General features: G+C 33.6%; 1 protein-coding gene across 3 annotated transcripts in view; it reads right to left on the bottom strand.

The window, feature by feature from the left end:
* The window catches only part of LOC137655888 (glycine receptor subunit alpha-2-like), a 163,362-nt gene extending 151,809 nt beyond the window's left edge, over positions 1-11,553 (bottom strand). For 2 of the 3 annotated variants that reach the window (XM_068390109.1, XM_068390112.1), the window contains exon 1: positions 11,334-11,552. The gene's annotated coding sequence lies outside the window, so the exon portion shown is untranslated. Of the gene's footprint in view, positions 1-11,333 lie in introns of all 3 variants that reach the window. The other variant, XM_068390111.1, reaches the window with a different exon arrangement.
* Positions 11,554-14,802: the final 3,249 nt, after the last annotated feature.

The raw sequence follows: 14,802 nt of genomic DNA, 5'->3' as shown, positions 1-14,802 counted from the left end.
TGCTTTATTTCTTTCGTCTTGCTGTCTACCTCCATTCACGCTCCATTTCTTCCGTCTTGCTGTCTTACTCCATTCATGCTTCATGTATTCCTTCTTGCTGTCTACTTCCATTCATGCTTCATTTTTTTCCGTCTTGCTGTCTATCTCCATAAAAACTTCATGTTTCTCGTCTTGCTGTCTACTTCTATTCACGCTTTATTTCTTCCTTCTTGTTGTCTACCTCCATTCAAGCTCCATTTCTTCCGTCTTGCTGTCTACCTTCATTCACACTTCATGTCTTCCTTCTTGTTGTCTACTTCCATTCATGCTTCATTTTTTACCGTTTTGCTGTCTATCTCCATTCATGCTTCATTTTTTACCGTTTTGCTGTCTATCTCCATTCATGCTTCATGTTTTCCGTCTTGCTGTCTACTTCAATTCGCACTTTATTTCTTCCTACTTGCTGTCTACTTCAGTTCGCACTTTATTTCTTCCTACTTGCTGTCTACTTCAATTCGCACTTTATTTCTTCCTACTTGCTGTCTACTTCAATTCTCACTTTATTTCTTCCTACTTGCTGTCTACTTCAATTCGTACTTTATTTCTTCCTACTTGCTGTGTACCTCCATTCACGCTTTATGTTTTCTGTGTTGCTGTCTACATCCATTTACGCATTATTTCTTCCATCTTGCTGTCTACCTCCATTCAAGCTTCATTTTTCTGTCTTGCTCTCTCCCTTCATTCACGCTTCATTTCTTTTGTCTTGCCGTCTACCTCCATTCACGCTTTATATCTTCTCTCTTGCTATCTACCTCTATTCAAGCTTAATTTTTTCCGTCTTAGGGTCTACCGCCATTCACGCTTCATGTTTTCCATCTTGCTCTCTACCTCCATTCACGCTTCAAGTTTTCCCCGTTGCTGTCTACCTCCCTTCAGGCTTCATTTCTTCCGTCTTGCTCTCTACCTCCAATCATGCTTCATTTTTCCTTGTTGCTGTTTACCTCCTTTCACGCTTCATTTTTTCCCGTCTTGCTGTACACTTCCATTCACGCTTCATTTCTTCCATCTTGCTGTCTACCTCTATTTGTGCTTCATTTCTTCAGTCTTGCTGTCCAAAATCTCTCACATTTTAACTTTATACTACAACTTCCGGGTTGTCAACCCAATTTGATATCATCATTGAATTACCTACCCTATTCAAGACAAGGTCATATGGCCCACATTTCTAAGGCTTTACCCCCTTATAACATCAATGAAATCCTTTTCTTCCCATAGATTATTCATCCTTTTAAAAAAAGATTCATTCACTCATATCCTCATTCCCATGCTCTTGATTGCGAGTATCGCTCATTCAGTTCTATTATGAATAATATCGTGCTTTACCTTTTTCCGTTTCTCATAGTTTTTGGAAAGTATTGGAAATGTTAATTCATCATTGTATTAAGATATTTGAAATTACTTGGAATTGTTCATATTATAATCTATTTCAATTCTCCATGAACTATGAAATTTTTATGATTGAATGACACAGGCATTTGAGTATATTTTATGATATGTTTGATGAAAGACATCATCAGTGCTATTTAAAGAAACTAAGCTACATAAAAATTGTAGGGATTAATAAAAACAAATATAAAACATTTAAAAATACGAAGCTTTACTAGGTCACAGAGTAGTCAAGCTAGGTATTATAAGTTGCTTAATATTTTGAAAACACTTCTCGAGAACTTTTGAAGTAAAGGTTTGAAACGACAAGATCCTTCAAAGAACTTCCCGCAGCATAATGTAAAGGCAAACCAAAGCTATAGCACAGTATACTGAATAATATAAAACGAGAAGTTATTAAGTTGTGTCATCTTTTAAATGAAATCTATAAAGCCTCAATACATTACAACAAACATGAGTTTATAAAGCAACATCACCTTCCAAGGATGTTGAGTTACAAAACTACAATATTGAATGGAGGACAAAATGCTAACTTTGATGTACCGGTCACAGCAATACTCTAAGTCACGTTTCTATTCCCAGCCGTGTATTCCGTGTTCAGATTGTACATCGCATGTCTTAATGCTAAAGTGTAGTTTTGTTTTCCTGCGAGTGTGCGTCGTCGACAGTTAGTAGCCTTGTGGGAGCAGATCAATAGGGTGTTTGTTTGGTTACAGGTTGTACATTAACGCGCTTGTACACTACTGACATTGCTGCAGACGATTTATTACAATCTATGGGACAAGAAGGGAAGAAAGGGATTGGACTGATTAATTCATAGAAACTCTGGAACGGTTATTACCAAATTCCATGTGTTATTGTGATATTTTTTTATATGTTACTTTTCCATTTGGTAATATATGACCTTTTATTTGATAGAAATTGTTGTCTCCATATTTGTTTTCTTCTGCTTTTTTTTTGTGTGCATGGATATACGACTATGCTTTGTGTAATGCTTTTGAATAACGCAAAAGTACTTTTACAAGTAGATGCTATGCAAGTATACAGTTTATCAAAAGATGTGTGATTCCAGATATAATGGATTTGAAAATCAAGTCAAATCCTTTTATATGATATATAGAATTAATATGATCTATGATGATTGGTCAAACCTTTATCGAGTTAGTACACGAGACTTTAAAAACAAGGATTAAACATATTCAAAACCATCCTAAAGGGCAGATGGCTAGAACTTGGCAAATTAATTATGATTGTTAAATAAATTAGTTTTGTTACTATTGGAAAATAAATTATGATGATCAACTAAATTAGTTTTGTTATCATTCTTTTAGGTGTTAAAGTTTACGATGGCCCTTTACTTTACTTTACTTTACTTTACTTTACTTTACTTTAAAAGAACTATTTTTTTGGTCCTATACAGCAGGGGAACGCTACTCTCTAGAGGACCTTCACTTTCATTTTATCATATACATTCTAAGGCCTTCAGCATTTCACACCGCATATTTCTCGTTTACTGCCAGGTCCAAATTATCGAAGCACTTAAAGAACAAGAACGCCTTCGTTTTCCTCTTGAAAGCCTTAATATCTTCAATCTTTCAGATGTCTAGTGGGAGCTTAGTGTATAAGTCGCGGGGAGGGGGGCATATTTAAAGGCTCTAGAGCCTAGAGTACACATATATCAAGGTTCTAGTAATTGGAAACCATCTATAACTACACTCGTGTCAATACCGATATATTAGCTGCACAATATGTAGCATCTCTCTTAGATATTTAAAACGTCCGGTTCTGGTAACTTGATGGGTTATTGTGCATATTTTAAACTCAGTTTTTGCTTTAATAGGTAGCCAGTGTAAATCAATTAGTGTAGGAGTGATCCTTTCTCGAGGTGGGACAGCTTTTATCAGTCTTGCTCCTCTATTTATTGTGTTTTGTAATCCCTAATGTTGCTCTTTTGGTAAATTGTAGTAAATGGAAATACAATAGTCAGTCACAAGTTTCTATAATGTTCATCCAAGTACTTATTTTATAAAAGCAAGTTTCTAAGATGATAACCAGCAGTTTTTACTACATTATTTATTTGGGCATTAAAAGACAAGTTACAGTCAAGAGATAGTCCTTGAACACAAACTTTACTCGATATCGAGACAGAGTTGTTATTTAAGTTAATTTGAATATCACCCAAGTTTCTTAAGCTGTTTTTCTTTCCAACCTCCATAAACTCATTTTTATTTTTATTTAATATTAATTTTTTGATTGTCATCCATTCCCTAACACTGGCAAGTAAAATTGGAGAAGTAAAATTGTGTATCATCTGCAAATACTTTGAACTTCGTTCCATGCCTTTTTAGTATTTTCGACAGACCGATAGTATAGATACATAATAAGACTGGGCCCTGGGATACCCCTCTATTCAAAGATTTATATGATGAATAATAGTTTCCAATTTACCCAAAGTAGTTTCTGTCAGCCAGGTAGTCTTTTAGGTATTCAAAAGCTTCTTTTTCAATACCCGTGGACCGTAGATCATTTAGCAGCAGTTCATGCACACCTTTATCAAAAGCATCACTAAGATCGAGAAATATTAAAATACATTTGTTCTCCAGCATATCCCCATTTTCCTTAAGATATACTGTATATTTTGTTGGAGATCTTAACAGAATTGATTTCTTTCAGTGACACACAGTAACGTTCCATCAATGGGATTTCAGTGTAATTGTGATATATAACAGTAGCTATTTGTGGAATTGCTGCTCATCATGTTCCCTCATATACACTTTTTTTCCAGAAATAGAGTTTTTTTTGTCATGCATAAAGTAGTTGCATTGATTTATAACCAACTATCGCAATTATATCATATATTTTGTGTGTCCCTGGCGATTCAACCTTTCGTTATAATGTAGTGTCGACTGTATGTCAGTATATACTAATAGTTCAATGCAACTAAAGGAAAAATGTCTGAGAAATTACAAGTCCAAATATCAAGGAAAGTTAGAATATAAACTCTCACCAGAAAAGGCGAGTTATAAAACGACATTTCCGGTAATGTACACTCAAAATGAACTCGCTGTCGTTTTGTAGCTATCTATGAATCTTCTACTTTGGAATGCATCATTTTCTTTATGCCTTAACAAAGCGCTCTCTCTCTCTCTCTCTCTCTCTCTCTCTCTCTCTCTCTCTCTCTCTCTCTCTCTCTCTCTCTCTCTCTCTCTCTCTCTCTCTCTCTCTCTCTCAAATAAGAAGTATGTCAAGAAAACCTCACCTCCTATTTTCTTTTTATTATTAGCATGCTCTCATTGATACGAAGGAAATACTTTGGAGTCACTTTATAGCTGAAGCTTATTTTATGAAAAGTAATTGTTTGACGTTATTTTTTTTTCTATTTTAGTAAACTTCATTAATTGGCCTATTCCTTTAGTGTTATTGGCGAAATTAAATGTAATTTCAGTGTCATTAATACATAGGAGCACGTAACTAGATCTTCGTCAGCAAAACTGCATTCCTAATGAATGTCAGCGAAAGCCAAGTCAAGATTTCTGACACAGTGAAAATAAAACTTTTATTCTTTGAAAGTCTACAGTTTGTTTTTCAAATCACCATTCCTGAAATAGAACCTGATCTCACTTGTGGCAGAGCGAAGTCATTACATTATACACATTGCTATATTTATTTCCTATTTTCGTAATCAGATGTTGTCGAGGATTAACTATATATTTTTCATTCTAGCACTGCAAGTTTAAGTAATTACTTAGCATCTTAATTAAGATCCTTATTTTATATTTGCCGCTTCCTTCGGACTCCTAAGTTGGGGCCGGATAGAAGACGCAGGCTAAAAATTTCAGCCGTCAATCAGTGTATACATTTCATACACTGCCTTATCCTAAGAGAAAGCGCTACTCTAGTTAACCCTTACTTCGTCAGAATATGAAGGAACATATAAGTTTTTATTTTAAATGGCCAACCTAGTAATGGTTTCAAAACCTTTTATATCGAATAATGATCTCCCAGGGACTTCCCTTAATAATGTGTCTGAGCATTTGATATCCCTCGATATCCTTATATTTTTCTATGCAATCCAAGGTCCAAGACTTCACATAAGCAAGAATCAGTGATACCCTAATACTATTTAGAAATATTTTGTAATTGCATCTCTACGATCTTGACCTATAATGGCATCCTGAAAAAAACAAACCTATCGATGTGAAAATAAGCATCTGTATTTCACCCTGACCTGTGACCTCCGTGGGAACTATCTCTTCCTGTTTAACAGACTCCACGCCCGGAATATCCCACGAGCTGACCTTGAAAGTAGTGAAAGCATTGTATTTTTTGCCAAAACCTACTAAACTGGAGAAATACATAACTCGAGAGTCACATTTGATATTTATATCAATCTATTACTTAAGGTTATTATCATGCCGGTATTATTTCCCTTCCATTTATCAGTGTGAGTAGACCGGAGAAAAAAGTAGATTATGAATCTAAAAATACGTTGATCAACAGTAGCCTCGAATATTTCCCTTTTCATACAAGGCAACTGTGGTAATGATTTCATTCTCCACAATTTCCCTTCATTATTGCGGTCTTGAAGGAGATTTCTGCTTCCGATGACGTCAACAGCTGCTCTAGGCCGCGGGGCGACAATGGTATCCTTGTGTGAAGTTACTGAATTGCATATTTTGTGTGCATATACATATATATATATATATATATATATATATATATATATATATATATATATATATATATATATATAAATAAATTTGAAAGAGTAAACTGGCTTAGAAAGATCATAAACAGAAGCGAGTGGAAGGACATTTTTGAGGCCTTTGTTTTGCAGAGGACTAGTAACTGTTGATGATGATAATGATGGTAATATATATATATATATATATATATATATATATATATATATATATATATATATATATATATATACGCGCGCGCAGAAAATGCAATCGGTCAATGTGGTCATCCGGCTGAATGGTTTAGCATTTGACCTAGGTTTTGTAGGTTGTGAATCTCTTCCGTTTTACCACCCACCTTTTCACCCAGCTGTAAGTGAGCGCCAACATCAGAGGGGTCAAGAGAAATGTCATGGGACCAGCAACCTCACTTCAAAGAGTCGTGTGTGTGAGATTGTCTGCTTATATGTAGGTGTTTTAATATGGATAAACCTTTTGCTTCTTTGTGTTTGATCTTGTAGGTGACGTCATTTTGTTAGTTTACTTCCCATTGAGTGTGTGTATTTATAACTCATTTTTAAAGAAATTGTGAGAGAAATCTCATGGAATTTTCTACAAAGGTCAGTCATACGCTAAAGACTTTTCACTTTTTTTATATTTTGCTTTTATTTATTTACTTGAGTGATCCTTATTTATTCATTATTTTATTTATTTATATATTCAATTAACCTGTTGTTTCTTTGTCTGCTATGTGTTTTTTTTTCGTCATGAAATATATATAGGCGGAATATGAGAATTGGTCGTCATGGCATGCTGTCTGTGTATGAAATAAGAGAAATATTTCTAAACCTTTTTAATAAATAAAGTACTTTCGTATTCCCATCGGAGGGCCACCGAAATGCTATATATTTTTTTATTTTTTTTTATTTTTTCATTTCATAAAACGTCTACTATCAGACATTTAAAAAGTTTATATCGTCCCATATTACAGAGATTGATTATCCTTGTTTTATCTTAAACAAGCAAAGCCCTCAAATAATCAGGTCAAATCTTTCTAACAACAATATGAACTCTTGCGATATTCTCAGCCTTTTCTATTCATTCACCAAAATATCATGTTTGGATATCTAGAAATTCTTTTGTGTGAGTATTCCAAATTTCAAATTTCCCTGATTATGAGTCTATCCTTCGTTTTCTTTTAGAATAGCGGAAAAATAGCACAAGAATCGCCTAAGCGAAAAAAAGCAAAAGTTATACAATGTCATCGAAAGCCAATATAAAAAATAAAGTCCAATAACACTTTCCCCTAAGATCCCAGGACATTTTAAAGTCAATTTATGTCTTATCAACGGAACAGTAATCGAGTTAGGACCACAGGACAGAAAGGATGTGATGCTTTTATTCTTTTCTTCTTCTTTCCTCCATGGCTGTTTATTTCAGAGATTTTGCATAAACTTAAAGATATAATTTAGTGGGTCATTACAAAGACCCGTTATATTTTTGTGGGGGAAGATCTACTGTGGGCTTCATCATTAGCTTTTGACCTTAGAAAAGAGTGTGCGTTTATTGGTTTTCCCCTGCAAGATCCTTCAATTTGGGGGAGGGGTGTTATATATCCAAACTCTAGAATTGGCATGTACCCTTCTGCGAATCTGATCCTTGGCTTACAGTTAACCTTTCCGAAGCATTAGTATGCGCTCTTGATTATACGTTGGCAGCCAAATGATCTGTGACCCCATTAAAGGCTTGCTTTTAAATTTGTATTTAGCTTCATACCAGCTTTTCAAATAAGCGGATACAATACGTTAATAAATCTTCAACTTCATTCTCGCGTCCGCAAGCTTTTATACAAAAAAAAAAAAAAGAAAAAAAAAAGCTTGATGTTTTACTTCTAATTTCCAATTTGCGTTGTCATTGTTAAACAGAACGATCATCTTCAATATTTTATTATTGCCGTAGTATGTTTAATCAAATAAGATATTTTACTTATTGAGAGATATCAAGATTAGAACTTGTTGATTTTTGGTAAATTTAACGTGGCAGTTTTTTTCAAAGTACACATCTAATAGGTAACATTTCTGTTAATGATTAAAAAAAGAATAATTTAGGATAGATTTTTTTTTACATCTGTTCACAAAGAAGGGATAGACAAACATTAACTTGGCATGATGGTTTTGAGTAAATAACTGGACTGAGGAAGCGTAAACATCGTAAATAAAAAATAAAGTCGCTCCTATTACGTGAACTATGCCAGGCAATACACTAAAAAAGGTTAGATCTGAAATGAATGATAGTCGAAGTAGGATTTAGAAAATGGAATAATGTAACATAAACTATGAAAACGAGGGAGGAAACTTAAAATTTAGGCAAATGGAGATTGGCAAAAGTTAGGACTTTAAAGTAATTATGAAAAGACTCTGTGTTAAGAGAAATGGGAACTATCATTGGTCATCGCAGTAGTACAGGGATACGTCGAAGGCGAACTGAGGAGTGAATTGTCGAAGATACTAAGAATATTATTAAAGTTTATTTTACTTTTTTTTTTTTTAAATTTGGTGTTTGAATTTTGAAACTAAATTTTACAACCATGCGTGTGTGCGTGTATGTATATATATATATGTATATATTATATATATATATATATATACATACATACAGTGATGCCTCAGCATACGAAAGTAATTCGTTCAGGATACGGTTTCGTATGCTGATTTTTTCGTATCCTGAGTCGCGTTCTACATGTAAATAGCCTAATCCGTTCCAAGCCTTACGAAAAGACACCTTTTCTTTCATAAACACGCTAAACTGTAGTAATAAACGTGCATTGCAGCCATTTCTATCATTCAATAATTAACCGAACCGTTAAAAACAGCCTAATCCATTCCAGAAACCACCATGAGATTATTCAATAATGTAGTTATAGCCTAGTTATCCCCTCCAAGCCCCAAGAAAACGGTCCGTTTTCTTTACTACTGTATAAAAGTTACGCTACTGTATGTAAAGCATTTGGATCAGTGAAGGTGTATTGTTACCTCTACACCTAAATTAAGGGTTGATACCCTGAAAAAAAGGTACAGTTATTTAACAAAAAAGTTGAAACTTTTTAAAATTACTCTCAGCAACGAGTTGGGATCTCGTAAGCTTTTCGTATCCTGAAAATTTTTTTGTATACTGGGGCATAAAAATCTTCGTATCGCTTTTCGTACCCTGAATTTTTTGTAAGCAGAAGCTTTCGTATCCAGAGGTATCACTGTATATATATATATATATATATATATATATATATAATATATATATATATATATATATATATATGCATATATATATATATACATATATAATTTATATATACATATATATATGTATATATATATATATATATATATATATATATATATATATATATATAAAACAATTGTTATAGTCATTTTTACATTAATGATATCAAAGTAGTAGTTCGAATAACATTATCGATAAAAATAGACACTGAAATTATACTGAGTTACTATGTTCATTTTTGCTAGCACCGTACTTGTGTGTGGTTTTTTTTTTTTTTTTTTTTTTTTTTTTTTTTGATTGATTTATTACGAGTCCTCTCTTTTTCAAATTAATGTGTAATTTTAAAAGTGAAATAGAGACCTGAGAATATTTCTTTAGAAAAGAAATTGGAACATTACTTTCAAATGACCGATTGAGAAACAGAAATGAAATAGAAAAATAATCAACTTCGTAGATCAATGTAAAAGTAAGGTTATCTCGATGGCTTATTTTGTTTGTTGCATGGTTTAGTCTCCTAAGAACGTTTACCACGAAAATATAATTGTAAACCCAGTCTAATGACGTTTTGAACTACGTCTGACTTTAGTAGTAAATATATACAGGAATTATATGAGTGATACAACATCCGAAATCTAACTGAAATAGACTATGGTTCCTACAGTCATCCAAACTCTCGCTTATCACAAGCAATAGCCAGGCACTGGAAGTGAAATATAAAGTGTCTATTACCTACATTACACAAAAACTACGTAATAATTGCAAAAGTAACTAAAAATATTTAGTTTGCGCCTTATTTTTTCATGATTCGTCCACTGAGAAATAGTGACAGCACGACAAATTCACATGCAGCTGCTCATGGAAGATGAAACAGTACTGAGAATGAGTTTACACGAAGGGACTCGCGTCAGGGCAAGTCACAATAATTCATTTAATGTGATTCATTTTGATGAAACTATGTTCTTACCAAATGCGTCACCTCATTGTGTCAATAAATCAAGTCGGTACTCTCTCTCTCTCTCTCTCTCTCTCTCTCTCTCTCTCTCTCTCTCTCTCTCTCTCTCTCTCTCTCTCTCTCTCTCTCTCTCTCTCTCTCTCTCTATATATATATATGTATGTATATATATATATATATATATATATATATATATATATATATATATGTGTGTGTGTGTGTGTGTGTTTGCGTTTGTGATTTTGTTCAGAATGGGTGCATGTTCAATATAAAGTCAATTTTCTATTTTTCGAATAAAACAATATTGTTGGGTTTCACCCATATTATTATATATATATATATATATATATATATATATATATATATATATATAATGTGTGTGTGTGTGTTTGTATATGTATTTATATTTCTTATACAGTAACTTGTATAGCTCAGTTAAGTTTACGTCGAGGTAAATCCTCCAAGGACACCGGAATAGCACCACGAGAAACTTCCGTGACAGTAAACTTTTACTTTCAACTGCCTCCTTATTACCAAGGAAAAGTTGCATTAGATATCATGCCTCGAACGTCTAGTTGTCTAGTCCATTAAAGACTTGGTCGGTGACACACACACACACACACACACACACAAGCTACACCATTTCATTTTAACAGTCTTAATGATTATTACTGATATATTTTTATTGCTATTTGGAAACGTTTATCAGATGAATCCTTCAGGAGTGCCAGATTACTATCATTCCATTTTTCTTTATTACTGAATTTGATGAGAGTAGTTTCATTTTGATCCTGTAAAGCAAGCGTTTTGGTATCCTTCTTAAACACCCAACCATTATTATGACATCCTAATTTTACTTCTTGGTCAAGACGTGTCTTTAGATTTAAGATATTTTTATAAAAATTGCAAATATAAATTTTACAGTAAAATCATGCAAAAGTCTCCAACTTAAGTTCTAACTTACAAATAGGTAAAAAATCATAGAATTCCCTTGCCTTGTTTTGCTACTACAGAATTATAAAGGAACTGGTGTGGGCCACAGGTTGTGTAATTCAGAAGCAAACTAGATACCGCAATCCTGAAATTGAAATCAAGGTAATTTCACACGTGACACTGGTTTCAGGAGAAGGCAGCGCACACAACCCGTCAGGACGAACGCCGCTGACACACTGAGGTGAAGAGTGTGTGGTTGTGCCTTTTGGACTGAAGACAGAAAGAATTCTCTATCAAATCGTGGCACTCGGATATTACGTGTCCCTCGTCTTCTGTAGCTGTCTAGAAAGTTGGCTCGTTTCTTGCCAGGTTCATCTACTGCAATGACATTGAAGTATATTTTCCTATTGCCATTAAAGTAATGACCATTTAGTTGCAATGCGAGGTTTCATTCCCAACGTAACATACACATGACACCAAATTCGTATTACTTTAGATAAGAAAACTGCCTGTTGAACTACGTTCTTTGATTTGACGTTTGCCTATTGGGGGAAATAGGTTGATGTTGTTAAGAAGAAATGTACTGGAATAAATTGGTAAGAAGGGATGCATGAAAGTAACAGTTCCTTTTATGAATGAATTTCCCTATTGAACATGAAAATTAAAAGGTTTCGATCAAGTCTCATTTCACAGAAAGAGAATCTAGAATACTGTAGGTATTTATATGAGTTTTTCATAGTTAGATATCCTTAAAAGAAATTTTTGTACTTAATATCCTTAAAACAAACTTTTATAGTTAATATCCTTAAAAGAAACTATTATAGTTAATATCCTTAAATGAAACTTTTCTAGTTAATATCCTCGAAAGAAACGTTTGTATTTGATAGTGTATCCTTAATTGAAACTCTTCTAGTTAATATCCTTAGATGTAACTTTCCCAGTCAATATCCTTAAAAAACATTTATAGTTAAAAGTGTATCCTTAAATGAAACATTTATAGGTAATAGCCTTAAAAGAAATGTTTATAGTTAAGAATGTATTCTTCAATGAAACTATTATTATTATTATTATTATTATTATTATTATTATTATTAGTACTAGCTAAGCTCAACTCTAGTTGGAAAAGCAAGATGCTATAAGCACAAGGGCTAGTTAAGGAGATAATGGAAGACCAAATAATGGAGCCATATGGGCAATGCTGGGGAAAAAGTCTTTAGAAATATGATAAAAATATATTAATATGGCTGAAGTAAAAAAATATAAAAAGCAAGAACTGAAGAAATAAATAAAAAGTAAAGTGGCAAAGGAAATAAAAGAAAAATAGATGAAAAAAGCCGAAATTATCAAACTGAAGTTCGTAAATGGAAGCAGTAATGATAATGAATACAAGGTTGAATTTGATACTTTAAAGAAAACCATAGAAACAGGAATAAGAAGGATAGGTTTTGTGTATTGTGCAGTGAGACAGAGGATACAACAGAGTATATGTATAGACTTACCAGCAAGAGAAGAAATCCTGAGGGAAGTCAAAGATTGGACAAAGGATAAGGTGGCCAGTATTGATGGTGTCGATACAGAGCTTCTAAAGCATGGAAGACAAAGGCTACACGGAGAAATCATGAAAATTGTGCTTAACATATAGAACGAAGAGATTATGTCTGGTATATGGTAAGATGGAGTAATGGTGCCAATCCTCAATAAAAATGACAGAACGGTATTTTCAAATTATTGAGTGATCTGCCTACTGTCAGTAGGTTATAAGATTTTAGCCAAAATCCTTTACAAAAGACTATATGTATTGCGAGAGAACATGGCTAGCAGATTTTAGAGAAGGGAGATCCACAGTTGATCAAATTTTTACCTTCAGGCAGATTTTAGAGAAATGCTGAGATTACAGAAAAGAAAATTGGCACATATTTAATAACTTCAACAGGCTTATGATAGTATTCACGGAGACTCCTTATGGAAAATCCTCCAGTATTTCAAAATACCGACAAAACATATTAGGCTGACAAAAATGTGTTATAGTAATGTTAGTACTATAACCCATTTGAAACACATATTATGAAATGCAAATTAACAGATACTGTCCTGTGTCAATGTTTTCTTTAATTTGGCCCTTGAGTGTATAATGAGGCAGACACACACGACAACAACAAAAAACCTAGGAGACTTCAATTGTCCTCGTTTTGCGTATGCTGATGATGTTTACCTAAGCAGAGAGGATTTTCGAGAACTGCAGCATATGTTTGGAGCCTTTAGAGAGGCGAGTTCAGTAACTGGTTTAAAAGTCAGCGAAGAAAAAAAAATTCTAAAGGTTTCAAGATTCGCTGGGTATGGTATTGGTTATCCCAATGGGAATGGCAGCTTCATACATACCTAGAATAATATCCATTCATTAGTGTTGTTATACATCTCATCCTATGTCGTCGATTCTTCTTGTTGGGGTTTAAAAATACGTTGGCATTCTTAGAATACATTTATTCTGCTCTGGGCTTACATTGCTCCTCAGCTCTCAATCGTGTCTTGACAACTTGTGTCTTTCGAGTGAGAATATGTAAACAAAACTCGCACACATGCATACTAAAAATAAAGGTGATCATCGCTCTCATAAAGATCGAATCCTACTGCAATACAAAAGTAAGAAGAATCACATCTTAACTTTAGGATAATTAATAACATACGCTACTACATTTATGAACTGTGCCGAAACACGTTCTAACAATGCACTACTGTGCAACATTACTCTTAATACCGGTAGAGCACATAGTAATACAGCACAAAATACATAACAAAGACAAAGAAGCAAAATTGGTAACATAACAAAAGAGGGATTAAACCTGCAGGGCACTATTAATTGGGGTATGAAAAACAAGATCACAAACTTTACCAGCTATTAGGATCAATTTTATTTAGTGAAAGAAATGCAGAAAAGGAGAAATGATATTTTTACCTGATGTGGAGATAAAGACAAAACAATATAAACGAAAGATAAACTCAAATCGCTAGATATCAGAGGCGCCGTTACAAAGCCCATGCCTCGAACCTGAACCTGCCCAAACGTAAACACCCAGAATAATAGAGAATAATGCTCCTCCGTAACATTATAAACTCTGATAGAAAAATACTAATTAGAGAGATAATTGAGGATCAGTTGAAGAACCCCCATGGAAAGCGCTGGAGTAAGCATAGAAGAAATCTGTAGTAAATATGGGATTGAAGTTAAAGAAATAAGAAGTTGGGGGAAAAGGACCCTGAAAAAAAAAAGAGAGATCAAGAAAAGAATTATGGAAAAATAGAAGAAATGATTCATGAAGAAAAGAGTGATGAAAAAATTAAGATTTATAGAAGGAAATGGCCCACAGCCTTATATCAGAGAAATGAATGTGGATAAGGCATCTCTTGTAATGCAGACAAGATTGAATATGCTCAATTTAAATGCGAATTTCAGGGGAAAATATGAAGATAATTTGTGTGACCTGTACAAAGATGTAGAAGATACTACGAACATTTATTTTTATGTCCAAAATT

This window comes from Palaemon carinicauda, chromosome 16 (genome assembly GCF_036898095.1).
Source record: "Palaemon carinicauda isolate YSFRI2023 chromosome 16, ASM3689809v2, whole genome shotgun sequence".
Classification (NCBI taxonomy): Eukaryota; Metazoa; Arthropoda; class Malacostraca; order Decapoda; family Palaemonidae; genus Palaemon; species Palaemon carinicauda.
Note: the sequence above shows the minus strand (reverse complement) of the source record. Positions and strands in the feature narration are given on the sequence as shown.